Source organism: Calypte anna, chromosome 8, assembly GCF_003957555.1.
Source record: "Calypte anna isolate BGI_N300 chromosome 8, bCalAnn1_v1.p, whole genome shotgun sequence".
NCBI classification, from domain to species: Eukaryota; Metazoa; Chordata; class Aves; order Apodiformes; family Trochilidae; genus Calypte; species Calypte anna.
In genome coordinates, this window is record NC_044254.1 from 8,966,805 (window position 1) to 8,989,069 (window position 22,265).

Consider the following 22,265-nt stretch of genomic DNA (forward strand, 5'->3'; position numbering starts at 1 on the left):
AAAAATTCCTGTGGTGTTTCCTATTAAGCATAATGTCATGTACTTAAATTCCTTATGCAGCAACTTCTATCAATCAATAGAGAGTATTTCTTTAACTCACATAAAAATTACATTCTTTGATCAGTACTGCGAAGACAGATAACCAAAAGACAACCTTTTATCTGGAGAAAATCTAAGAAAAGCCTGTACTAGATGCATTAATGGCTTGCTGATCCGTGATTTAGCATCACTGGTCAATTTTGCAACCACTTTGTAAAAAATGCAGATTAATTCTCAGATACCTTTTAAAAGGGATTTGATGGATGGCATTGGATTGCCATAGCAGCCCCTATACCCTTACACTGAGTAGTTACTGAAGCTAAGAAGTGGCATTTCCATTACCCTTAGCTAAGAATTGCACACCTTGGTAATTTCTGGCCTCTGAAATGTCTTCAGGAGACTTTGGCCATCTGTCTATCATATGCTTATAAAATTTTGTTAGAATGATACTGGGAGAAGTCATTTTGGAAAGGCGGAATAAAATGTGAAAAGGAGGAGAGTCTGGGTTGATTTCTGTGAAGCCTTGATGCCTGGAGCAAGTTACATAAAGGCATTCTGCTCATCCTTACAAACTCACCAGGAATTAGTTAAATAGATTTCAGTAACTGCTAGTGCAAACTTTACCAATGCAATAATTCTGGGCATATTTGCCCCATGCAAGAATTTGGATCCTCATGTTTTTAGTTTATTGAACAGCCAGTCTGCTGCTAAAAGAATAATTACAGCCAGTGCTAAAGTCCACTATCATCTTAATACTTTTCCAGTTTTCCTGTGTCCCTTGAAGAAAAGGAGACTATGAAGAGGCCTGATTTTCATTTTTGTGGGGTTTATTATTTTATCAAATACATCCATCTCAGTTGTGAAGAGCTGGTTGTATCAAGCAAGAAACTGGAATATTTGGGCTTGCAAATAGAGTTTCATAAAAAAGCAGCAATAAAATCTCAATTATATCAAATATATATAAAACAATATAAAACAGAAAATATATATAATGTGTATTATAATATATATTAAAAGTTGCGGTTTTTTTACTTCCAAGATCCTTTGTAGATCCTTTGTAGCCTTAGCAAGGTCCATAGAGGACAGAGAAGGTGACAGAGCTGAGAATATTGAATCAGGTGGAAAGCAGAGGTACACACAGTGCAACTGGGGAAGCTAGCAGCAGGAGGAAGTATTGTATACTGCTGGTTTACAAAGAAATCATTTTATAAATCAGTTTAAATATAACTTGGACATCATAGGACACACACTTCCTGCAAATAGACTCTTTCCTTTTTTTTCCACTTACAGTCCCTGACCATTTGAATGCTGTGGTTTAATTGTGTGAAACTTAGTTGCAGGATTTACTGTATTGCTCAGATTGCTCTGCAATTATTTCTTCAGATTCAGCAAAGTTGGCAGGAGCCCAGAGATGTCAAACCAACCAACCCTATCTCTACATCCAACTGTGCCACCACATGAAAAAAGGATTCTTTTTTCTGGATCACACAGGGTTTTCCCAGCAGCCAGCCCCGCTAAACAGGTGATTTTTTTGGATGTGTGAATGTTCAGTAGACTTGACTTTTAATTGCATTCCCCCTTAAACTTCTCTTGCTGACTTCTTCATGGCTTGCAGAAGGTGTTGGTTTTATCTGTCTTCTCTGCCCCTGCAGTCCTCATTCACAAAAAACTTCACTGCTGTATGCCCTTTTATACCGTAGTCATCCTTTCCTACTGCTGTAAAAAGGGCATAGCCAGTCCTGGGAAATCTCTCTGTGGCATGCTGATTTATTGTGTTAAGTGTATTATCAACAATGTCAAGCCTGCCCCAGGAAACTCCAGCAACCCAGAAACCCTATGAGTTTTTCATGTAGCAGCTCTTTTAAAAACAAGTGTATATCCCATGCAGAGAAACTTTTTTTGTTTTCCCCTTTTTGATTTCTTACAGGTAGAATCAGCAGTAGATGCTATACGTAAAGAGAAGTCAACAAGACCTTGCTCAGGTGAAACAAACCTGAAGGTAGCAATAACTATGTTGAGTTTTATTTGTACTGCCCATTTGTACAGCATTGCAGAGAACTTCATGCAGCAGGCAGCAGAAAGCATGTTCTGGAAGAGATCCTACTATTAACTGAACACCAAAAGGGAAATCCTGCCCTCATTTCAAGAGGACTGTTCCTTTACAACCACTGCATTTGCACAACAAAGCAAGAAAGCCCTGGAAGGCTGCTGTTGCTAATTAGTTTGAGAAAATAGGAATAGGCATTTTAACAAAATTTCACATTTCTTGCACACAGTTCACCTTGCAGTTATAGCTGAGGTCCTTGGGCTACAAAACATCTCCAGTCTGAGACAGGGCTGCTGTCCCCAGCAGATTTGGGTTTTTTTCTTTTAAAAAGTTGACTGTTTTTCCAGACATACAGTTGACAGCTTTTAACTGCAGATATCAGGAAGGTTAGCATGAATCCCATACATGTGTGTCTAAACTAGGATCAAAAATGGCCAAATACTCATAATATCATGATCATATTTTAAAGAATTATTCAGAATTCAGAAAGAAACCCATCTTTCAGAGAGTCTTATTTAACTTAGGAGCTTGTAATGAACAAGAATTTTTAATCTGCTTGAAATCTCCTTTCAAACTGAGCTCCAGCTATAATCTGACCTTCTGACTCAACCGGGTAGAGTTGTAGAGCCAACAGCTAGAAACCCAAGTGCACAGTGCTCTTCTGTCCTCACAATAAAGTTGAAATCTCTGTTCTGGACCTCAGCCTGAGAGGTTCTGTGTGCCTTCTCTCTCCTGGCCTCGGCTGTCACAGATGGCACCCTGCAACATGTAGAAAAGCATCTTTGTTTTCCATCAACCTCCAGTATCAGGGAGATGAAGTAGAGAGTTTTTAAAATATATGCATTGCTGCATGTATTCTTTCTGTAATTCTGCTATGCCACAGGTACGTCTAGGAAATGGATACAGATATTTTCCAGAGCTAAGGGAATGGGGAGGTTCATTAATTACATCTTTTTCAAAAAGAGACTATTCAGAATGCTCATGTTTCACACAGGGCAGCCTGACAGAGCTGAGGTATTTGGTAGCCCAGCATCCCAGCATTATATGGCAGAAACCTTCCTCCCACATTCTGAACCAAGCCTGTACCTAGCAAATTACACAGTTAAAAATAAATTTGCAGCTGGCTGTTTAATATTATTATTTTTTAGTATGTCTGTCCTTCTTTTACCTGATACCATGGTGAACAGGGGCAAATTCACATACTTAAGTGGGGAGAGAGAATTATGTTTAATAGGACAGAAAACTCCTACATGCCATCAGTCTTAGATTTCCTCTCTATTTCACTGGGGGTGGGGAGTTCTCCCTCTTCCTCCCCATCCCCCCTCTCCAGCTCAGGAGTCTGTATGAGCAGAACAGGCCTTCACAGATGTGCTAAGGAGGAACCTTTTGGGACGGCTTCTCAAAGTGCTTTATCTTTTGCTGAAAAATTGGTGCCAGAGCCAGAACTTAATGAAGTCTTCAGAGAAAATTTGCGGTAAATCAGGGAATCTCAGAGGTATGGACCTGCAGTCTAACAAATGATTTATCTAGTTTTATTTCTCTTTTGAAAGGCTGAAATCTCAGCTTTGTGGCAAGCTGTAATATCATCTTAGCTGCATCCACATCATTATTATTTTTCAGGTTCCCTGGCATTCAAAAAAAAAAAAAAACCCAAAAAACAAAAAGAGGCCAAGGCAATAGTTTGGAGCAATTTGCAGTTTATCTTCCATTTGTCTTCCACCTTTAAAGCTTCTTGAGCACCAGTGCAATGCTCCTCAAGAAAATTACCTGAACAATGAAGTAGGGGAAGTCAAGATGGTATGCCAGTAATTCTCTGTTTCTCCCTGCATTGTGGAGCTGGATTCGTCTCGGGGAGTAGGAGATGCTCTTTTTCCAGGAGGAGAGTAACGAAGTTTGCTCCCCAGTCTGCCAGAGAAACTCAGGAGACACCACGCCTCCCAAAACCACATAATTTCCAGTGCTGGACTGATGTTTCAATCACCACAGAGGCTTTTGCAATGCTCAGGTAGGACTCTTTACAGTATTGGCCTGTTTACCACAGAAGAGTTTTGTTTCTCTCATTCAGATATAGGAAGAACAGATAAATGAGCAGCCCCTTGCTGTGTTACTGAGGGTTCAGGACAGTAGTGGCAGCAATAGAGCAGCATAAGGATGTGGCTTTTCTGAGCACCAGCAATATTGAGGGGAAATGTACACAGTGTCTTGGTTCTGGAGAAATTAATGTAAACTTGCTAAATCTGCCGAATCTATTTTTTACCACTGAAAGAGATATGAACAGAAATGTTTTTCTCAGTTCTAGGAGCCAAGTTTCTTCCTCTGTTTGAAAACAAATTAAGGTTTTCAAAGGAGCTGGTAGCATTATGCTCTCAGTAGAAAAACACTCAGTTCTCAAAAACCACGCTTAGACCTCCACTGGCCATCTCAGCCCATGGACCAAGAACACGCAGATAGAATCAGTTCCTTTTTCCCTGATAGAATAATTTATATTAGGACACAGGGGAAATGTTTGCTCTTGCTGAACCAGGGCTGGGGGCATTGCTTTAAATGAAAATGATTTTTTGGTCAGTTTTGGAGGAAGGAGGGATTACCTCCCCCTTCATATCTCTTTTTCTAAGCTAACTTACATGGATGCAGAGTGGCTTTTTGGAAATCACCTTTACTTGGATGTTTTTTCTGTTTTAAAGGTTCACATTGTAATGAACAGTCAAGATATCCAGATGTGCTCTGTTATAATGAGAATATTTTAAATGGGCAGAAGTTCTGGTACACTCAGGACATTTCTCTGATTTTTATTGCTTGGTTATTTAATGCCAAGGAATCTGATTTCTCAGAAACATTTTAATGTTATTTTTTATGAAACATGTAATTGGATACAAATAGATGCAAGTACTCAGCATCAGTTCCTTTCTTATGATTCCTGTTCTGTTTTTATACATAGAACTCATGCAATTAGATTTTTACACAAAGCAGATTCCTTATTTGAAAGCTTACTTAGCTTTCAAATTTTTATTTGAAAAAACATGGAATGAATGAAAATAAATATTTCTTTTGAATAGCACACTAACAAAGAAAAGGAAATCCCTTGCTGTGGGGTGTTACAGTCATGGGTCATGAACATTTAAGCAGGAGTTACTGCCATCCAGAGGAGAAAAGCTATAAACTGTCATATTTCATCATTTTTTTTTTTAGCATAGAAAGATAAACCTTAAATGGTTGATTCAGTTGATTTCATATTAAGGAACCAAAGAATAGCGAAATAATACAAATTTTGCAAATTGTAAATAAATATAAATGTGAGTAGAAATAGAAATAGAAATACAACTATAAATATGGTTTCTCTGGGGTTTTTATATGTCGGCATTTATGAAACAAATTTCAGAACGCTGGAGAAACACAATAAAAAACACATCCATTGAGGAAAAAAGACCAGGTAATAAACTGGATTTATTTTTCTTTCTGCAGTTTGAGGTATTTAAGGAAAAGGTTTTAGAAGTATCTGTGGTAGGTTTCAGGCTTTTGATATGAGTGAAAAAGTGGAAAGGAGAATTTATAATCTATGTATAATCTTTGCCTCTTGTATCCCAGGTCTCCAGTGAGGTGCAGGCAGAGAGGATTCCCCTTGTCCAGTGGGACAGGAGTGGGGAAGTTTTCAGGAATGTCCCCACAGGGACACCAGGCAGTGTTGGCAGAAGAAAGCACCCAGGACATGCAGTCCTTGTTCAATCTGGGGGCTGGACAGTCTGTGCACTGAAGGGATTTTTCACAGCTCTTGATAACCCAGATAACAAAAATCTTCTGGGTCTCCAACTCGCAAGTAAAAGGCCCCTCTCCCTCTTTAATTCCTCCTTCTCCAAATAAATGACAAAAACACACCAGGAAAAAAAAAAAAAAAAAAAAAAAAAAAAAAAAAAAAAAGCTGCTTTTGAACAGTTCAGTGACAAGCATGTAAAAAATCCAAGAATGGCGATTTTATTTTACTAAAAAAAAATATATATATATACATATATATATATAATCCCCTCAAGAAAGGTAAGAAAGATCTTGCTTAAACTGTACCTACAGAGCCTTCTAAACTCTCAGTTTCCAGTAACTTTTTTCTTCATCGAAATTAACTTCTGGGAGCTGACATTTCTCCTTCTTCAGGAGAGTCAAAAAACCAGCACAGCAATGCCAGCCTTCCTCGGCACCGAGCTGCTGCCAAATCCTGCCCTCCCGCGCATCTCCTCCGCGCTGCCACCATGGCCCCAGGGGAGGCTCTCTGGGGGTTCCGCTCCGCTCCCCTCCGCGCCCCTCCGGGCCGGCACCCCCCGCCCCACTCCGGGCCGGCACCGCCCTCTGCTGGCCGCCGGTAACAGCGCTCCTTAGCCGAGCCCGCGGAAGGGGCGGGGGGAGAAAGGGACGGGGCTGTCTAGCTCGGGCACTCGGCAGTTTTTTTCGGGGGGTTTCGGGTCAGTCTTCTGTCTGGGCTCCGCAGCCCCTCGGGCGGTTCCCGGGTTCTTGGGAAATTGTCGGTGATGTTGGAACAACCAAGGTAAAGCGTGAGCGGGCACTGCCCGGTGTCGCACCGTCGAGTTAACGCTGAGTCTGTTTCGTGGCGAGTGGTTTTTGAAACGAAACAAAAGAAAAATGTCACTTGGCTGAGGCGCGGTGCCTGTACAGAAATGTCAGCAGGGCAGGTGTGGGCAAACCCTGCTGCTGGGGGTGACCCAGAACCCTCAGGTTACAACAGAGGTTGGAGATTTCAATTCTCCTTCTCCAGGTGGAGCACCTGGGAACTACTTTGATTTTTTGCAAACGAGTCTCCTGGCCTTCAAATAGATCGTGTGAGGTTGGGTAGAGCCTTCAGGAGGGAAATTTTCTCGGTCAGGGGATAATTACCCCGAATTTTAGACCATCTCTAGTGACACCTTCTTAACTTTCAGATTTTGCCCACCAGTGTACCAACCTTTTAACCCAGGAAGCAGAGTGGAGCCCAAGTCTTCAATAGATGCAGCCGTGTATTCCCAACTGCCATAGATGTGCAAACCAGGTTAAATGAATTAATACTTTCCTCAAAGATTTCTGCCTAATGGAGGAATTTCCAGAAGGCCCCCAGCCCAAGAGCAGTGATATGCCTGCCCTAGCTTTGGATTTATTTGTTGAGGTAGGAGAGGGGTCAAAAGCACTGAGCCTTCACTTCAGTAAGTTATGTGCCTGCTGACCTGTTGTAGGAATAACTATTGATCTCTGTTCATAACTCCTGTAAAGAGTCCTGTACATATTGACAGTATTGGAACCTTGGGTTTAAATGCTAGGAGTGCCAGAGACAACCAAGCAAATACCTTAGATTGCTGTCTGCAAAATTCCCTTCTGCTGAAATATTTCAGTTGTGATTTTTGCCAATGACATTGAAAAAACACAAAAAATTTTCTATTTTATTTAATGCAAAATAGCAATTTTTCAAAATAATGCTTTAGGGGTTTTTTAACAGATTATTTTCCCTTCTTCTGTATAATGCTGAAACTTAGGGGAAAATGGGAACATCTCCATTAGTATGTAATAACATATATGATGGTCCATTTAAAAGTCCAGCAGAAAACTATTAATTTCACTCAGCTACCCACCACACAGGAATCTAGTGAAGTTGGTAGTGAACAGGACAAGCCCTGTGGGTTTTGCCACTGTACAAGATACCTTCAGTATAGCATTGTGTCATCTCTAGTTCAATCATAAGATGATCTTCTTCAATAACATGTGAGAAACAATTGTTCTTTCAGGCAATAGATAACCCTAAAACAGCAGAATCCAAGAAAAGCAGAGCAGAAATCACTAGCTACTGTTTCCAATTAGAAAAAAAAAGCATGAGAAAGAGGTAAGTTTCACAGAGCCAAAATGATGTTGTGTTTCATGTAGTATATATTTTTAAATATTATAATCCAAACAATTCCAAACCTTATTTAGAAACCTGCATCAAAAGCTGGAAGAAGCACTGTTGAGATGTAAGGAGGTGCGTGGGCCAGTGCCCAAAACATTGGATATAATTTTCCACCATATTTGTCCAACCAGATCCATGTAAACTTTGAACAAGTTTGACAAGAGCTATGGTGGCTTTGGTTTTACTTGCCACGGGAAGGGAAAAAGTCCCTTGTGTATCAGGTATCCCTTGAAATGAGCAAAACCATGGTGGAAAAATATGTTTGTACATTTTAATACAATCATGGATCAAGAAAAGTCTTTGAAGGCAATTTATTGCGTTAATTTCATGCCTGTTTCTTAAGTTGCCTAGTCTACATAGCTGCCTAAATGGGTAAGTGCCAGTGTAAATAGTCAGTATTAGGGGATGCCAAATGAAATCATCACCCATTCTTGTGCCCCTTACTGAACCATGTTCTTCACTACATAAGCAAACTGATAAATCATCTTGCTAGCTCAGAGGGTGACAGTGAAGTTATATTTCTTTTCTTCCCAATGCAACAGGTTAGTCATTTGAGACAGGAAATCACTTGGTGTTTGGAAGCAGGACTGGGTAAATCAAACCAGCTTCCAGAAGGGTGAATGGTTTGGGTTGCAGCAGGAATGATGTGATTATGATGGGCAAGAAGCAGAACGGGACAAGTTCCATCAAAAACTTTGTAGAATACAAAAGTGAATATTATTCTTGATGTAAATCTTTATTAGATGGCTCCAAAAAATTATAGCAAGATTAATTCTATAAATACATTAAGCTCCTAGAGATGTTTCTGTAGAATTCTATTCAACATGGTAGGATTTTTCTATAAAAACACTTGCCTTTGCCCTGCATCTATCACCCTGAGCCCAGCTGTACAGAGGTATCTTCACAAGTAGTGATGTGAAGGAGGAGCTAGAGAAGTAGATTGTGAAAGTATGAAAACACATTTTTTTTCTCTCTCTCCTGCTTCTGGTCAGCTGCAGTATCTCACCGTTAGTGAAAGCTGGCAGGGGGATCAGTGACAAGCTGCTGAATGATAAGGAAGGCACAGAGGGCTCAGTAGCACTTTGAGAACCATCTCCTGTGGAGGATCTGCACCAAAGCTGATTTTGATTCCTCTTTGTGAAGGCAGAGGCTAAACTTTGGAGTGGTGTCAAGGTCTATTTTTATGATGCTAAGATCTCCCTGGGAATTTATGAGAGTCTCTTTGGATTTCACTCATCCTTTTAGGAAGTGTGGATTATAGATCAGTCATTTTAAGCCAGCTGACCTCAGTCACCTTCAGTGACAGGTAAACTCAATCTTAAAATGAAAGGATCCCCAGGGGTGCTGGTTTCTGCTAGAGGGTACGATTGTACTCTCAGACTGTTAAAACAGTAAGAGAAATGTGATGCAGACCAGGGCCAATTGCTTGGAGAGGTGCTGCAGACACAGAACTAAATATAAGGACCACTGACATTTCATTCCAGAATCATTTATCCTTCCCAGATTGTCCAGATTTAAATGGAATTAAATTCATTTGTGAATCCTACTTCATATGATGGTACAAGGGACTAATGGCAACTATCTGTTGAATAGCAGTGGAGCAGAGCAGTGCCTGAGGCATTTGGGTTACTCAGAGCAGGCTTCAAAGATTGCCTGAAAAGATGCTGCCTTTTGTACAGCTCACTGTTATCTACCTGTAAATCTCACAATATTCATGGCTTGGACTTATGAGGGAGTGAGTTTTCTTAATAGTTGATGGGTATAAAACTTAAAGCTCCACATTTCAATGTAAAAATTTCTAGTTATTCTGAAAAGGAAAGAAATTATGATGGATTCTCTTATAGATATTTAATGCCCTATTCAAACACTATCCAGATACTTTATTTGACAGCCTCATCAAGAGTAAGGATTACATGGGATCTGCTATCTGAAAGAAATTAAAATGCTGGCACATTTTCTTGGCCCTTAGACATCTGAGAAACCTAGACATAGATGATGCCAAACTATCTGCCAAATGTGTACTTCCTCTAGCCTTATTTTCCTAAATGAAATGTGGTTACCCCGAAAGATACTTGGAATTGAGAAGGAGAGATCAACTACATTTGGCTTTCCTAGATGTGTTCTAATTCCTGGTGAGTTTCTTACAATAGCTGTTACAACTTCGAAGGAAAGATTTAGTCATTAACAATTGTCATTTTACTTTTTCAACACAGAAAAATTAAAGATATTGGGGTATTGTTGGAGTTTCAGGCAACCATTCTCATCGGTTCATTGGAATTACACCACAGGCATCCAGTATACTTACTGATCCATTTAAGGATTTTGCTTCTATTTGATCAATCCCTTAAACAAAAAGTGAATAAGTTATAAAATTACATTTACATACATATTTACAAACTATTGTTTGTAAACAATTATAAACAGTAAACACATAATTCCAGCCTTCAAACAAATATGACAAATAATGTAATAATAAATGTAAGGAAAAGATATCTGATTATTTTAGGTAAATTTTAGAATCAGAGATAATTTAGGCTGGAAAGGGACTTTTGTAGGTCATTTAGTCCAACCCCCTTTTCAAAGCACTTCTCATTACACCCTGGCTGTGTCCAGTTGAGTTGAACCCTCCAAAGACAGAGATTCCACAACTGCAGCTGAATGCTGATTGCTGAGTGCATTGGGAAGAAAGCAATCCAAGTGCAAAATTATTCTGCAATTTTTTGTATACAGTTTGAAATGTTCCACACTAAACAAATTTCTCACTCAGTAAACTTTCTGAGTTACATATATGCTGTTCAGGAATCATATAGCAGAACTTTGTATCAAGTGACAGCTAACAGGTGACCAGAGGTACTGCCTCCATTTAGGCTTGTATAATCCTACAGTGGTAATAATTAGTTGATAGCTCAGAGTGAGAAAGTTAGCAAAATAGGAAAAACCTTTATTTCTGATTTACAGCTGGTTTGTTTCCTTTTTTACACAATTAGTTGAACTTTTTCTCTCGTCACAGTGTCAAAGAATTATGAAGGCTGGAAAAGACCTCTGCGGTCATCAAGTTCAGCTTATGACCTAACACTACCACAGCCTATTCTGAAAACTGCACTTCATTGTCTCTAAAGATTTTCTAGATGTTTTATTTAGCCTATAGCATCTTTGTGCCTTATCCAAAGTTTTAATAGTCTTTCTTTTATGCTTCATATGAAAATGTTGAGTGAAGCTTTAGCCAGCATCAGAACATGAGTATTCAGCCCTGTACAAATTCTTCAGGAGAGTTTTTGCAACACTGGCAATTACCCTCTCCCAAAGTGGTGTTTGGGCTTTTTTTGTGGGTCAACTATCTGTCTGTGCCTTACTCTGTCCTCATGCCTGGGTCTGTCTGAGGGCAGTTACAGCAGTTTCCGGGTGAGCAGGTGTAAATCTCATCATTCCTTCTTTTCTGCTTACACAATCCTCATTTTATATCTAATGTTATTTTTCTGGCCAACAGTCTCTTTGAATTAGTGATGCTATCATCAGGTTTCCAGATTTAATTTTCTCTTAGGCTTACTGGGGAGGTGATAAAAAAATCTGTAAATTGTCATTGTATTTAAAAATAGTCCCTTAAAAAGCATGTGGTGGTTTAACTCATGTTTTTGGAAAAACTCTGGAAATTCTATCATCACTGCTAGGACCATTGGTAGCCCTTCTCAGTGTGTAAATCCCCTGTGAGTTCACAGCCCCTTCTCAGATCTCATCTGACCTCTTTATAACTGAACAACAGAAGTTTTGCCTCGTGCCTACTGACCTGCTCTCTCTTCTACTTCTGTCCCCTGGTCTCTGCAGCTCTCAGGTCAGAAGAGCCAGAAAAGCAGTTGTGATTCCTTTCCTGGCACAATGCTGCTTTGAGAAACACATCTCAGAGACACAGCTACTCCCTACTGCTTTGCTCTTAGTTCCTTGCTGAAGAGAGATTTTGATCCAGACCTGTTGCTGGAAGCCTCTTCTTCCACCTTCCTGGGAGACCAGTGCTGTGTTAGGTCAGTTCCACAGCCAGAAATGACCATAGGTAATTTTGTTTAAACTGTGGAGTTGATAGTGTTGAACCCATCTATTTGTATAAACTAACTGACTATTTTTTTGCCATCTGTAATGTAAATCTACTGTGGTATTGTGAAACTTTATTTATTTTAAGCTTGCAAGATTTACCAAAGCAAACCGTACAAAAAGTGTCCTTTCCAACTTCCATACCATTTTTCTACTGAGTTATTTGTTGGAAAGATACGTTCATGTATAATTAAATGTGGCTTGCTTAAACCTTTGCAGTTGGTAGCTTAATATATATTTTGTTATACTTTGAGTACAAAGACTATATTATGCTTTTGTTGGCATCCTTGCTAGTTAGTATGCCAACTGCATAATTTTGTTCTCTGCTATATGTCAGGATTGGAGTGCCGAGGGCTCAACAGGTGGTGCTGGGATAAAATTCTGGCAAATCAAATAGGTAATGCAGTTATTTCTTTTGTCAAATTATAATTGAAAACAGAGACAAGTAAAATGAAACTCACGTTTTCCCTGTGCAAAACACGGCTTAGAATTAAATTCAAATCAGTTTCCATGACAAATACACATTACTACTGGATCTTGATCTGTAAATAAACATGCAACACCTTAGTTTGGATGTAGAATTATTTGTTCCCTGTAAACTTAAACCTCAACCATCAGTGTTTAAACAATAACAGAAGGATAGAGTGCTCCAGGAATGTGTTGTCTTTCATGTACACATTTTGCAGAAAATGTGCCAAAAGCTTCAGGAAAACTTTGGAAAGATTGAAATCTAAAAAGTAAGAGAATTTGAGACAGTATGTGATAGAAGCATAACTCAAATGTTTAACATCAAATGTTTCCTGCCATATTGTTTTCTAATCATTTCTATAACCATGTTCCCAGCAGAATATAAATACACTGGAAATTCTGGGGAGAGTGCTGAATGAGGTGCTGCTCATTTTATGCTTCATTTGGATAATGCTTATTAATCCTAAAATCATAAAAAATGGAATAAGTCCTACAGCAAAAATGCAACAAATCACATATTCATAGCTTGATTTTCCAAAATTGCATTTAAATAGACAAATGCACTTGCAAGCCTATCTGCTTTACTATTGTAGCTGATCTTTATTTTCTTGCACAGAGATGTTTTCTTCTGAGGATCTGTCTAAATATAATATATAAAATCTTATGGGTCCTACAATTGTTGTGGCTTTATTTAGATCTCTGTTCCTCCACATTCAAAGACATTTCGCTTAAAGTATAATTTTCTCAACTCCTACTTCTGTTTTGTCAGATCTGAACCCATCACCCACTGAAGCAGCTTTCTGCAGTGGCCTCCAGTTCCTTAGATTAATCACAAATGTCTTCATGATCCTTTCACACTCTTATTTAACTGGAGGTTTTACCTTTGTTTGGGAGCAGATGGTACATCCTCTTTTCTCACTTAATAACTCATTCCGTAAGTCATCAGGAACTGTGCAGAATAAGAACAGGGTATCACATTCAATCCATAAAACTTCTTTTTATATACTGTAGCTGCTATTGTTCAGTCCTAGCAGATTGCATATGTTTCTCTGCCACTGGAGGAGGCTGAGCAGAAGATGTGAGAAACTGCAGGACATAGCACAATTGCTGGATATGAGGGATCACAGGGTGAGAAGCTGACAAATTTACAGATGATGCTGTGAGGAATTCATGGGTGGATAAGGAGGAGTTATGTGAAAAACAGCCAAATGTCACTGAAAGCTAGGGATGAGTCCTTCGGTTTTTTGGGGGAGTTGGATAGTGCAAGGCCAACAGTACCAGATAACCATATCAGCTTACCCTAATAAGGCTGATACCACCTCCAAAATGGTATTAAAAAAAACAAAATTCAAATTCAACTTATATAGGAGTGGAAAACTGAGCAGAAATTGACTGGATTCATGGAGAGCTCCTAAATCCTTGAGCCTTTAAACTGTTGTCATTTGGCTATTCATCACTGTACTTTCTTCACACTTTTCAGTATGAAGATACCTGGGAACAAGAAGATGTTGGAATGAATAAGGATCCCAGTTTAACATAACCCTTTTCACAATCTTGGTCTGAATGCATTCCTGGGAATGCAGGGCACAAGTTCCTTAACCCAGCAAAGTTGCACCCACTTGGCTCAGGAGTTAATCTCTCAGCTTCACTGCATGGGACTGACTCAGAGGTACAAAGTGTATTACAGCCAAAGTGCTATTAAATTCTTTGCTTCTTTAGAAATCCTTCCACTTCACTGCTACATTTCCAGGCTGACCTGGGACATGCTATGACAACCAAACCCTGTTCTCCATGATTTGACATTGATGTTCAATGTATGAGAGAAATCATTCTGGTTTTTCTTTTTTTCTTTTTTTTTTTTTTTTTTCTGTAAGTAGAAATGCTGAATGTTTATCTTAAACCTCAGGTAGCCGTTCAGAAATGAAACAGCTGAGAAGCAGATAATGTACCCCTTTCATTGACAAAAGATTTATGTCTTGTCTGGCAGGACTTTGTACTTAATGGGTCTCACGGCTGACATAGTCAAACACAAGGAGCACGTAGTCTGGTGTTTATCCAGGGGAACCCAGACTGCTGCTCCCACACTTGGTTGTGTGAAATTAAATCAGCCACGTTGAAACTGGCAAAGATTTAAGAACATGATAAAATTCCTATTAAGAAGTAGAGAAAGAGTCTCAGAAGCAGACTGAATCAATGAATGCCATACAAAAATAAATAGGGTACACATGGACATTTCCGCTGTTCTCCTGTAGGAGCCATCTGCCTACTTGCAAGGCACCCTTTCCCCATGGGAACAGGTGAGGAGTTCAGCCACAAAGCCAAGGACCCTTCCCCACAGCTGTCAAAACTATTGTAGTCTGACTCTACCGTATGTACATAAACATGGTCTTGGTTGTATCTTTGCCATAGACTACATGTAGCTTGGTGTCCCTGACTGCTTGAGAGAGAAAAGGCTTAATTGCATCTAAACTTTATTTTTGTTTTTAGGTAGGGGGTGAAAAAGGTAAATAAGAAGAGTAAAATTCTGCATTTCCCAGGAGATCCATTCTCCAAGGATAGTTTGGCAGTTTCCAACCACTCTGCCACAGCTAAAATGAAGAAGTAAACATTTGTTAGGTGTAGTGATGACACTCAGAAGGGCCCTCAAGGGAGGCCAGCAGAGGTGAAAGATTTGGTGTGCCTTCATTTTATGAACTGAGCTGGTAAACCTGAGTGTTTTCTCTTTCCCTGCCCTTCATCACTCTGGCAGTCCAGGCAGCAGTACCCAGAGAAGTGCAGCCAGTGGCAGAGTAAACTGCACATTGAAAAGCACAGTCAGAATTTGCCCCAGAGGAAATAAATTAATTGTACATCTGCTTAAAAATATCCCCTCCCATCCAATACAAAAATCACTACTTTCTTTGGAAATATGACTGTTACCCTAGGACAGAAAAATATAATAGGTAGGAAAATAATTTTCTGGTATCCATCAGACTTCTTGAAAGCCTAGAGGTTAATGCACACAGCTAGATGGCCACAGACCTGGACCCCATCCCTTCTTCAGTCAATATTATTCTGCATTGCATCAAGAAAGTCTCAATGTTTCTTCATAAATAATTTCATCCATAAAATCAAAATGAACCTACATGAGTCCCACTCTGTTGTGAATGATGGAGATAATCTGACTTTCCTTTCAAATAAAAATGCTCACATAGAAACAGGCTCCTGAAATGTGAAGTTTTAGTATGCCATGCTGTTGTGTTACATAAAAATGACAGATATCTCTGTGATACTTAAGAACAGAGTGGTAGCAATTTTTTCCTTTTTGTTTTTATGTTGCTTCAGATTTGAAGAGAACCTGCCCTTTGCCTTTTTAGGTACAGCATTTGACTTAAGTGAATATTTGAAATACATCTGGTTTATATTTACCTCTTAGAAACAGCCTACATTGAGTTTTATTTTTTGAAAACAAAATTTCTTTTTCTGTGTAGTTATTTGCCATCATTTTCTTTGAGGGTGTATAACAAAGCAAATATTTGGAGGCAGAAAAATGGGGGGGCAGGTTGGGCATAGGGTTTGTATACATTTGTGAAAAAGTGTTTGTACATGAATGCACATGTATGTAAATCTTGCTTCTAAGCCTGGAACCAGATTTCCAGTTGTTCTTGAGTTTACATACAAAAAGACAATTTTAGACTGAAAATAATCTCTCTCTCTGTTATTTAAAAAAAAAGGAGGATGGGAACAAATCCTCCAAAACAGTAGTAAGATGGTTATCACTTTCCTATATACCAGTCCTCCTAGAGCCAGTAATACATACTTGGAGTTATATTTGCATCTCAGTTCAGTGTTCCAGGTTTTAGCTATTCAAATCCTTTTTTCCATCAGTGTAAGTTAAGCAGCTCAGGCTTTGTGTGCAGATGCTGCCCTACTTTTGTCCCTCTGTCTCTCTGTGCCTTCAGTTCAATTACCCTGCTCTGGACCAGGACTGCCCAGTCCAGCAGCGCCCATTGCCAGGGCTGGGAGTGCTCCCAGCACACCTGCCCAAGATTGTCAGGTCCAGAGATGAGGAGAGGAAGAGACTAGGGATCAAAAGTCTGCATTTAGAGCTGTCTGTGCTTGTTCCCAGGCTCTGTTCCACCATCCCACCTCTGCTTACAGCTTCCCATTGTGGTTCCTGTACATATGCACATGGCACAATGCTTTTTGCCCTTCTCTATTTTCCTTTCTATAATTTCATCTTTGTTTATTCTTACTACAAATAATCTAAGGGTTGGAAATGGGATCCACACGAAGTCCTGTCACTGTGAGACCTAAAATGGCGATGTCCACCCAGAGGTGCCTGGTTTCCAGTGGCAGTGACTGTGATAGGCATTGCTTTGGTCACACACCTAAATTTAATAACAGTGCAGGAGAAAGGGTTGGTACCTTACTGAAATCTATTTCATCCTCTTTTTATGATTTTGTTATGATGAATGGATAAGACTAAACCATTTTTAGTGCATCTATTATCAGAAACAATATTGAAAGTAATTTGACCTCTATAGTACTTTCTTTTTGTAATAATACTACACAGTGGCCAAAAAAAAAGGCTATGAAACTCTGTGTAGAGATCTTTATCTTAGTTGAACTGCTTGAAATACAGACAATGGAAATTCTCTGGGTTGACATCGGTATAATAGGAAGCAGAATATCACCTGCTCTCCTGAGCAATGTGCTGTCACCACAAACTACATCACCATACATACCTAACACATTAAAAGTTTATTTGTCAGCCTACTCTTGTGAGCTTTTTATTTATGGCTACTTTATCATCTCAATAAAGCCATGGTTTTCATGATTAGAAACATAACAGTCTTGCAAACTCCAAAGTTGTATAGGTAAACGTGACTGCTTTTATTATGGAGCCATTCTGCTGTATGCACTGGAGCAATCAGATAATGCCATCCTGTGTTACTCAGCCAGCAGGTCAGGCGTAGTACAAAGTGTTGTCCTTACACATTGCAGATCACCAAAGGGCTAAATTAGTCTGTTTAGACTTTAAAAGTTGGAACTGAAGCTAATATTTCTGTCTGCAGCTTCTTCAACAAAGGACTGTGCCTCCTCCAGCACATGGACACGACACCTCAACAGTGGTTGACTCCTGAAAAAGTTATTTCACACTAGCTACAGAAGACAGTGGTGTGTGGCACAGCAGTCCAGGTATGGTGGTGAGCAGCTGTACAATTTAGCTCTTGAGGGATGGTCGAAGAGTTTATCTGAGGAGTAAGAACTGAGGTAAAACATTGACTGAGATGCCTGATGCCAGTGCCATTTAGTGGTCAGATACATCCAGCAGAACTAAGCTGCCAGTTTTCTAAGTATAAAGAAAAGAGTTATGGACTGATGTTACCATTATCAAATTCAACTCCTTACAGAAAGATGAAGTAAAAAACACAAAGCTTTGCAGCAATTTACCTTTAAATGGCAAGGAGCAGCTGGCACAGTCCCTATGGAGTCTGCATAAAGGCATAATAAAGTTCAGTGTACTTGCATATCATTAAATAGCCTCTTCTAATATCAAAAGTAGTTCCCATGTCAAAGGACAGAGAGCATGGTTACCAGGAGTAAAAAGCTCTCATTCAGAATTTAAGTCATGTCCAGTGGAGAAAAATAGGTAAGACTTGGAGAAGTTAACAAAAACTGCAATAAATAGGCTAAAAATGTTTTGAACAGTGTCTTGCTGAACATACAAACCTAATCAAGCTTTGCTTGGTAGCCTCAGACTCTAGAAAGCTACTGGTGAACTCATGGTGCCAATACATGGCAGAGAGGCAAAAGGGACAGTTCTGGAAGAAAAAGACATTGCAGGAAACCTAAGTGTGTTATTTGCATTGATAAGCAGTAAAGGCAGTCAGGGAGGGTCCCATATGAGATCAAAAGGGTCTCCAGGACTGCATCAGATTAAAGTGTATGCATTTGGAGCAAAAGTTATTCACTCAAAATTTCCAACTAAACTTAGATATGAAATTTCCAGTAATGTCACCCTTCTTCAGGTGCCCCGCAGCCCTGAACAAGTGGATCTTGAAGGTGCACTGGGTAAAATGTAAAAATACAAATTTGTGTGTTGAGGAGAAAGAATGAGGAGTATAGTTGCTCATGTAGTCTAAGTACTCCTTTTGGGAAAGATTTGTTTGTCAGTTTCATCCCAAGAGGTTTTTTGAGATTGTTAACAAGAAAATAACTAATTTGCACTGACCTCAGCGCCACAGGCAGGGAAAAAGAAGATCTGTGAGAAAAGCTCCAGAGGTGACCCTAATAACTAGGAACCTAGTAAACCTGATTCCTGCAGCAAACAAACTGGTTGGAAAAGGAATCAAACTGCTCAATTTATGGAAAAAGACGTGCCCCAGAGACAGGTCCATCTGACTAGAAGGTAGAAGACAGTCTTACCTCCCAAACCTACCAGAGTTCTGTGAAGGAAGTGGCATGTTGTGTTTTATAGTGAAACCCCAGCAGCCCTGTTAAATGTGCACCCTCTGAGACACAGCTGCAAGCTCACTGCCTTACTGAGTGAATTAGCTGTATTAGAGCCATAAAAATCTATTGCAGTTGTAACTAATATTGCAGGACTTTGGTTTTCCTGTTGTATGGAATAGAATCTCTGTACTTTTGCCTTTTTTCGAAAGCTGCAAGCCAAATTTCATATGCATCAATTAGACTGTGAAAATGTACTGCTAGAGCTACCTATGGAATAGACCTTAATGATAAATTGCATGCATGCCACAGAAAGACATAACAGAATTTTATTGCCATTGTTCATCCTTTTTGTATTTGGTCTGCAGTCTGAAGTTGTTAATCAGCAGCTCCTCCTGCTTTTACTCAGGTGCCTTCAACACCAAGAGTGAATTTCCTCTGTGTGTGTTTCCACTGTAAGCTTTGCCAATGCTCTCATGTTCAGTATGTCACTCAGTTGAGCTCCTGTTTAAACTGTGCCAGTAACTCATGTCTGGAGATTCTTCACTGCTCTGGTGCAGTGAGCAGTGTGTCCCTCTGAAGCTGATGGAGACACTGGGTCTTGGGTAGAACCCATTCAGATCTGGTATGCAGCAAGTGTGATTCTGGATGTTTTCTCAGGTACCCTGCAGCCCTGAACAGGGAAATTTTGAAGGTGCACTGGGTAAAAGACCATAAAAAAACCAACAATTTCTGTATTGGGTACCAAGAAGAAAGAGTACAGCAACTCATGTAGTCTGAGTGCTCCTTTTGGGAAGGATTTGATCTCACTGTTTGTGAGATTTCTTCCAAGAGGTTGGGTTTTTTTGAGATTGCCACCAAGAACAAAAAGTAAAACTACTATGAGGAAAAAATGAGTAATATCTGTTATAAAGCTCTAGCTACAGCAATACAAATGCTAGTTCTAACCTTAGTATTCTCTCTTTTTCTGTGTGTCAGGGCAGGTTATATTATGGTTGCACACGGGTGGTAAAACAAATTGTCTATCACAGGCTGTATCTTTTAAAGAAAAGATCAGCCATTCCTGGACAGGAAGAATATATCCCTTATTTGAAAAAAGACATAAAAGTGATTCTTACATTGTTGCCTACTGTCAGTGCTAACCAGGAAAGATTTTAGGTGCACCCTTTCCAGTGAACTAAATCCATAATCTTCATATTGAGACCAGCCAATGAAAAAAAACAGATTGACTCTCTTGTTTCTCAAACAGAAAATAGGAAAATAGGAAAAGCATGAAAGAAATCTCAAAGAAGACAACATTCCCAGAATTTAAGAAAAAATGTTCAAACCATAGAATGGTTTGGGTGTGTAGGGACCTTTAGCAGCCAACTAATCCAAACCCTGTGCATGAACAGGGACCTCTTCAAATAATAAGGTTGCTTCATAGCCCTGTCCAGACTGACCTTGACTGGATCTCTAAGTATGTGTGTGACATATTGCTCATCCTTTCCATGTCTGCCCACAAAGTCATGCAAATGACAGTGGAGATCCCCATTAAAAATATATCCAAGCTGAGGTTCTTCATCTGCTAAAGTATTTTGATGTCCTGTCCCAGAAAATGTTTAAAGCAAAGTAAAGTTACTTTCATTAGCTGCTCAAAGACTAGACAACTTGTGTTTCTTTGAGATTCTTTTTTTCTTTCTCTTTTCCTTTCTTCTTTCTCTTTTCCTTTCTCTCTTTTTCCTTTCTTTCTTTTCCTTTCTCTCTTTCCTTTCTCTTCATCTCTTGTTTCTTTTTATGTCTCTCTTTTCCTTTCTCTATTCCTCTTTATCTCTTCCTCTTTCTCTTTTTTTTTCCTCTTTGTCTCTTTTTCTCTCACCTTTTTTTTTTCTTCTTTTCATTTTTCTTTTTTTTTTTTTTTTCTCTTTTTTTTCCCACAAAGCTACTTTTGAAATAATCTTATGTTGGCATACACAGTTCCAACTTTCATCAGTGATAAAAACTACAACTAAGGGTCAAACCTTACAAAGTAGCTCATGAGTAAATGGAATTTAATGGGGTCAATTATCCCCACATGTTTGTGTGCAGGTTTCATTAATATTAATAGATCATAGACATGTGTATTGAGCTGAAGAATAAGGTATCCCTGGCCACCGTGCTATATTTTTTGAGTGTGATAATTTAGAATTCTTCAAGATGTTAATTTTCAAATGTCCAGAATGATAGTGGCAGAAAAAAAACCCACACATTAGTCCATTACACCTGCAAGACACAGAAAAATTTTAAAAATTAGATTAAACGTGTCTGAAACAGTGCAGTTTCAGTTAGTGCTTTTTCCATAATTTAGAATCACATTACATGCATGTCTCTCCATAAATATTTAATGAAATGGAAATGAATATGTAGTAGGCTGTGTTCTTCCCTCTAAGGGTTAAGTTCCATTTCTGCAAATTGGTTTGTGCCCTATTTCTGTTCCTGTGTCTCAGTGCATCCAGACATTTTCTTGGCATCTCTGACTCTTCTGAGGGTTCAGGAGATCTTCAGAGATTTGCTGGTAATTGACCTGTTTGGATTGCACATGACGGGCATTTGTTAAAAGATAATACAGGCCTGCATTTTGTTGTTAAGTGCTGGTTGTGTTATTAACTTGTGGCCAAACCAGAATAAGGGCTCAGGAGACATTGTTTTCCCTTAGACAACTTCATTTGGTTCTTACCGTAATCTCCATTATACATGAACACATGAAGCACTTTGGTCTCAGCTTGAGAGACATATTCTTTAACTTGTCAGCTGTGTTTGCCCAGTAATGAATACTCCCACTTTGCTTCACTTTTTTTTTAGATATTACTGTACACTAAGGGTAAATGATCAACATAACATCAAAGTCAGATGATTTAACCTTCTGCTGTTCCTCTAACCACTAACGGGTTCCTGTCCCTGCTAACTGGGTATTGGAAGATGTGTGAATGTTTTCTGAGAACACAGGGTTGTCCAATGAAGGAAACCTGATGTTTTCTCTGTTGAAAACAGGAATAATTGATAAGCTTGTGTTTATCATGTAACAGAAACAAATTTGCCCCCAGCATAATTCTGGAGGAACCTTCAGGTTTAGTTCTGCTGTAATTTAAGATGGTATCATCTCAGTGTAACACATCTGATTTCAGCAAAGTTCCTCATCTTTCGCAAAACCTTTAATAGACAAGAAAATAAAAAATAAAATTAGATCCTATAAACAAAGAATTAATACTAGCCAGATAAGCACATGCAATCTACTTTGTGTAACACAAGAATTAAATACTG

The 22,265-nt window shown here is 39.1% G+C and overlaps 1 long non-coding RNA gene across 1 annotated transcript in view; it reads right to left on the reverse strand.

Moving 5' to 3' along the window:
- Window positions 1–13,920: 13,920 nt before the first annotated feature.
- The window catches only part of LOC115598699, a 99,566-nt gene continuing 91,221 nt past the window's right edge, over window positions 13,921–22,265 (reverse strand). Inside the window, exon 4 of the long non-coding RNA XR_003987842.1 lies at window positions 13,921–14,042. This is a non-coding gene — a long non-coding RNA (uncharacterized LOC115598699). The remainder of the gene's footprint in view (window positions 14,043–22,265) is intronic.